Here is a 6,452-nt window from a genome sequence, read left to right on the forward strand (position 1 = left end):
AACATTTCTGGTTGCACATCAATGATAAAGAATAAAGTAAGTTCTAAGTAAACACAAAATCAGTCAGTTTTGGAAGTTATATGATAAATAAATTATTGGACATATATGCTTTCTTTAACGAGCAAAATTTATTTTTCATATAACATGTAATCACTAAGTTCTGTACTTGGTTAAATCTTTAAATTATTATATAGTACTTAGTTTATAGCAATCGTGCAAGTAAGCCGGAATACCGTTCCGGTAAATAAATTAGTTAAATATATGTCGTTTTAACACGGGGCCGTGCCCCCCCCCCCCCTTTCCCCCCAAAAAAGTGTGCAGTAGTCAGTAAAAGCATTGAAGTCACCAGCTTTGAGCTTTTGTCAAAGTGCTCCTAAGAAATAAGTTTGACTTCCATTTGCGAGCAGTTAAAATGTAAAAGCAGAAGTGTGATAATCAAGTAACAAGATTAACAACGATATATCCATGTTGTAATAATCCTATTAAAACGACATCCTCAGGATGAACGGATTCATCGGATATCCTGGTATAAACTAGCTGTTTCCGCAGCCAGGTTCATTACTCCATGCTCCGCCAAAAAAGGTATGCGAATATCTAACTTTTATTTACTCCTCTCAAACCAAAGTCGTTGCGATGGTCAAATTGGAATATAAACAAAAATCACAAAATGGCAAATAATAAAACAAATTAACAAGTTCTCAAAGTCCAGAGCAGCCTACGGAAAGTGATTTATTTAAAAAAATGTGATTGAAATCAGTCGAAGTTCGAGACGAAGACATCGTATAAAATGAATAATTTGAAAATGTCAGAAAAGCATTAAAAACTACTTGCTATATATACGTAAAGTAGTGCAGATAACATAAAAATATATAGGCCAATAGCCTAACCCTAGACAAACAATTTAACACGTGTGGTTTTATTATCATGAGACTCTTTGACTTCGGTTAAAAGCACCTGGTTGATATGATAACTTCGATAAAAAGAAGATTACCTATGACTTTGATACAAACTAGAATTGTAAAATTTGGGGGGGGGGGGGCAAAAAGTTTGAACTTTTTGGTTTAGAGTGTTAACGCAATACTCAAAAAACATTGAAAGAGTAAAAACTGTCTAAAAGTAGTAAAACTACATTATTGTATAGCAAACGTTATATTAACTACATCGTTTGTGACGTAGCATAATTTTTTGGGGGGCCATGGCCAGTGGCCACTCAGCCCTTTTCCTATTTCGCTATTCTACATTTATTAACGCGTGTTTGTGCAGTGCCAACCCTTTTTAGCTGAACTTACCATGTCGCAGCTATACGCAATAAAGCAACAACCGCTTTAACTTCATAGTTTTGCGAAGTCGGGAGATTATTAGAAGTTCATTTACAATTACAGCAGGGGTCGTCAACCTTTTTTGCACTTTGGACCGGTTTAAAACTAAAATTTTGTCGCGGACCGGCCTTAAAAAACAACAAATGTTCAGTAAGGAAATTTATTACAACATTTTTTCAATGGGAACTTTGAACTTGTTTTTTGGCAGCGAGATGGTCCCACCTAGGAGTAATTAAACTTAATGAAACCCGCAATGTGTCCCTCACGTCTAGTCTGTTTCGCGGTTTCGTCTTTGTTGCTGCCATCACAGAAAAAACAGACTCGCGTAAGTTCGATGTCGGAAATGGCAGCAACGTTTTTAAGGCTTTTATTGCAAGGTCGGAGTATTCCCGCAAGACCTTCATCCAAACATTGGTAAAGTAGTTGCATGAAAAGAGTATTTCAGGCAACCATCATTTGCAATGCCCAGCACTTGGTCCTCTTGTCGCACAGTTAAAGTCGATTCACCAGTTTCGAAAATAAATGGATTACTGATCCATTTATTTGCAATCCTAGGGTCTTTAGCGCTTGGAAAATAACGTTTGAACTCTTCTATTATAACCCACAAGTGACCGCTTACAATGTCAAAGAACGCTTGATCAGGTTCGTGTGGAGCATTAGATCAAGTTATGGATGTACGATACTTGATATTTTAATCCGATACCCGATAATTTAGACAAAAAGTATCGCGATTCGATCGATACCAATGACGTCACTACTCTGCTGAAACAAACAAAACAGATATATTAAAACGTTCAAAGCTTTTTTTAGGTCATTCGGCCGAAATTTGATTTAGTGTCGAGGATGTTGAGTTGTTAACCAACATATTTGTTGATAAATTGACCTTTCACGAAAGAAATCACTGAATTAGATACAAGCTAAAGCTAAAATGTATATATTAATTTGATATCGGATCGGCACCGATACCATCCTGGTATCGGACGAGTACCGATACTAACGCTTTCTATTAAGTGTCTTCGGCACCGATCCGATATTATCGGAGAACAATGCCTATAAGCTTAAGTTTAACATATATTTGGTATTTTATGTCGATTCCCGATATATTTGACATTAACTACACTTTCCGATCCTGTACAATACATACTTATAGTCGAATTGAAACGTGCAAAGAAACAATTTCCAGTTTACTAGGACAAATGTACATTCATGTAACAAATCTCATCCATCCCCTAAATAAAATAATATGTTTGCCAAGAAATTCAACCCTCAATGGAAACAAAACCCTCAATGAACAAATTTATTTCATATCGGACCAGCCTATTAACTGACGATTGCCGACAATCTTACCTCTTATTAAGCCTTAGCTCTAATCCAAAATTGCCGGAGAACCCTAATCCAAATTATGCTTCAGTTCGCCACACTTTGGCTCCATCCAGCTACCGAGCGGTAAAACATGTGTTGTTTGACCGGCAATTCACTTCACTTTGGTTTTCTACTGCCCGTCGGAATCCTTCTTCTCTTCAACATTGTCGTGTTTGCTTTGGTGCTCTTGGGAATTGTTCGCAGGAAAAGTCTGGTGGGTGTTCTGCAATTTGCTTTGTAGTGTAAGGTTTTAGGAAAAGGCTAAGATAATTTGCTTAGAGTGTTTTTTTCTAAGTGTTACACTATTTTCTGTCTGTCCTACTTATCTTATGAACCATAGGGTAGCCAACCGCAATTAATTGATCTATGAAAGAATATTACTTTGAATGGAATATGTTATGCTCGACAGATACAATAACACCTGTGTACATTGACTACTATGATCTTTCCTAAATGCTGAACGTTAGCGACATATAAACAAAACACATTACACCGAAATCTGTTGATATCTCTTAAATTTCTGCTTAATTAAAGCAAGCCTGAAAAATGTTCCATGTCATGTGAATCGAACTACGATGCTGTATTCTTTAATTAGAAATGAACTCCTACGTATGAGCAGGAATCTGCAGTAAACGGTACTTTATTAGGTCATCAACTTACTTTAACGATGACCTAGCGTAGCTCATTCAGGAGAGCAAAGGTTTGACCAAAGGTAGTTAACACCAACCTCATCACAGCGTAGTATTTCATAGCTTCGTCTTAATTTAACTGAATTCCCGGAGAGGAATACCTGATTTTAATTTTAAGCCCGATTGATTATGTTATACCATACATATGCTGGCAAAGTAGGAATCACGTATCGTTGAATTGCCTCTGGCAAGACCTGTTGTGCCGGTCAATTAGCCGAAAAGGAATCGATTACAGAACAGTTATAAAAAGTAGGGTTTGGGTCTAAAAGTGAATTTATTAAAAATTTATTTATAAATTTATTGTTTTGGGGTTCTTCTCATATACCTTGGTCTTTACAACACCCCAAAAAGAAATCCATTGGTGTGAGGTCAGGTGTGCGTGGTGGCCATTCAATGCTGCCTAAAAAAAGTGTAATAACTGTTAACCTACTTTTGGCTCACCTTGTATTATTGCTTCCGGTATACGAAGCCGTTATCGATGATTAAAAAGCGACTTCAGAAGGGCTAGATCACAATTGTTGAAACTCGTATGTGTGTGTATCGTCCATTTGCCAACATGTTTTCAGTGGTATCTTATCTTGTATAAATTCAACACTTAACTGTTGAACCTACAGGACAATTCGGTGCAGCGCTCTTACAAGCAAAGGCTCTTCATGGCTGCTTACCTCTTTCGATTGTTTTTCTCTGCTGGGTGTTTGGATACTTGATGCTGGTTTCAACCGACCCAAGCAGCTTGACTGTCATGGAATCGACCTTTGCTGTGCTCAGTGCTATTCAGGTTCGTATGGATACCTTAACGTGGGGCGACAGTGGAGAGAAATTAATACATTGTTTAACGACTTAAAGCTGTGGTTCTCAGCTTTCATGGCTTGCGGCACCCCTTAAAAATAATAAATAGATTGCGACACCCCTACAAGAGTTTTCCGTAGGTAATTTACAGCATTTACAAAATAAATGGAACTGGGACAACACATATCGACAAGATTCTCAGATATCTTTTGGCACCCTTGAGCAATTGAAGTGGCAGCCTAGTGCGCCGCGGCACCCAGATTGTGAACCACTGGTTTAAAGCCTTAAGCCAATGACTTGCTTCAGGCACATCGAACTCGTGGCTTTTAAATATTTGACCGAATTATCGTAATTTGGAGCAAACAATTACTTAGACCTAATGAGGGTTAAAAAGTATGATTTTTAAGGTCACTTATTATTCTTCACTAAACAATGGAAACGTTTCTTCTGCTTCAAGTTTTGCATTCTCTCTGCGAACGTCTTACGTTCTTTTTAAACAGTAAAACAATTTATAATTTTAAGCAATTTACGTAGACTTAACGTATTAACTGCAATTGTGTTCTGCTTAACTTATTTTTAAGGAATTTAGTAGGACTTAACTTCAAAAGGCAATGAATGTGACTATGGGATTTACTTCTTTTAAATTGACTGGAGTAACCAAACCAACCACAACAAATTTGACACATTTTTAACAATTTTTGTAATAATTACTAATGTTTTTGTTCTGTTTATTTATAATTATTTATATTCGTGCACTATAACGCTTACCCTTGTAAAAGAGTTTTACTCAAATTTAAAAATGTTAAACAAATAAAAACAGGGTGATCCAATCTACATAAGATGTTGTATTATTAATTAAATAAAACCACAGGGTTTTTCTAGCCGTATGAAAACACATAATTCGGTATAACAAAACACAGGGTATTTATATTCCTTCTTAAAAAGCTAAATGTGATTAATAAAAACAGGGTGTTTCCATTTTTCTGCTGACAATTGGATTGAATCAGGAGCTGCGTACAAATTGGTGCCACCCTTTTCGCCGTGTACTGTGTCCTGGTGACCCGGATCAATCCACAATCGCCAGAGAAATTATTTATGACGTACCCGTTAGAAGAGCTTAACAACCATCAAGCCATCTACGACACAGCTGACGTAGACTCAAATATGTCGGAATCAAAGGGTTATAAGGACTGATCAGAAGACTTCAATCGAAAATGTGTCACTCAGCTAATCTTTAACGAATTACCGGCTGTAATTATTTTGTCCCCTATGAAGTATTTGATACGACAATTGTATATAGTTTCAGCAAAACCCTTATACCTATCATAATTATTACTTGTGAATGTACAGCGTTAAAACTGCACCAACTTCAAAAAATTGTTTCCAGATTTTGTCAGTAAATTAACGATTCCAATACGATTCTCTTTCTTCAGAGTTACCTTCTATATTACGCACAATGCAAAAGTTTTAACATTATTAATTTAAAATCTCAATTTCGCTTATATCATTTACTTCTCAAAGTTTCTGAATTGTTTGATACATTTCTTGATTTGAACTGAATGTTACTTTATTATGTTCAATGAACTTCTATCTGATTTTTTTTCTGACGACCAACTAAAAAAAAATATGAAAGAGCACACCAGAAACACACGTTTAACGCAAGACATTATAATATAACTATTGTGTTACCGGTATATAATATGTATTGTTTTTGACGGTATTAAACTATTTACTGCATGATAACATGATTCTGTCAATATGTTGATTTTAGAAAGGGGCAACAACATATTTGGTCATACTTGTCACCGGAGCATTGAATCCACGTTTGATTCAAATATATTAGGTATTTTCATATTTCAAAAGCATCAATAAGAACATTTTGATCAATATTCATGCTTAAAACCTTAAATTCTTCTGCCATCTCAATTTAGACTTGTCTTTTATATTAAATCAGTGTAACACCAATAAATTTGTAAGCAAGGTCAGCACCTTTCAATCACCTTAATTTACATCAACATCGTGGTCCGGTTGAGATTATAATTAATCACCCAATCCGGTTAAAGTATTAGTCAGAGTTGAAAGCAAGTCATTTTGAAATGACTGAAGCCCTAGTCAAGTTATTTCTAAAATAACTTAATTTCAAGTCAGGTCTTTTGGAATAAATATCAAATCAAGTCACAATCTGTAGACTGGATTTTCGACACACAGATTTATGTCATCTGAAAATACTATAATAAATAAAGTTTAAAAAAAGATAAAAACGTATGTCAGCTATAAAAAGTCAAAAAGTAGT

The sequence above is a fragment of the Ascidiella aspersa genome, chromosome 5 (genome assembly GCF_963924565.1).
Source record: "Ascidiella aspersa chromosome 5, kaAscAspe10.2, whole genome shotgun sequence".
Classification (NCBI taxonomy): domain Eukaryota; kingdom Metazoa; phylum Chordata; class Ascidiacea; order Phlebobranchia; family Ascidiidae; genus Ascidiella; species Ascidiella aspersa.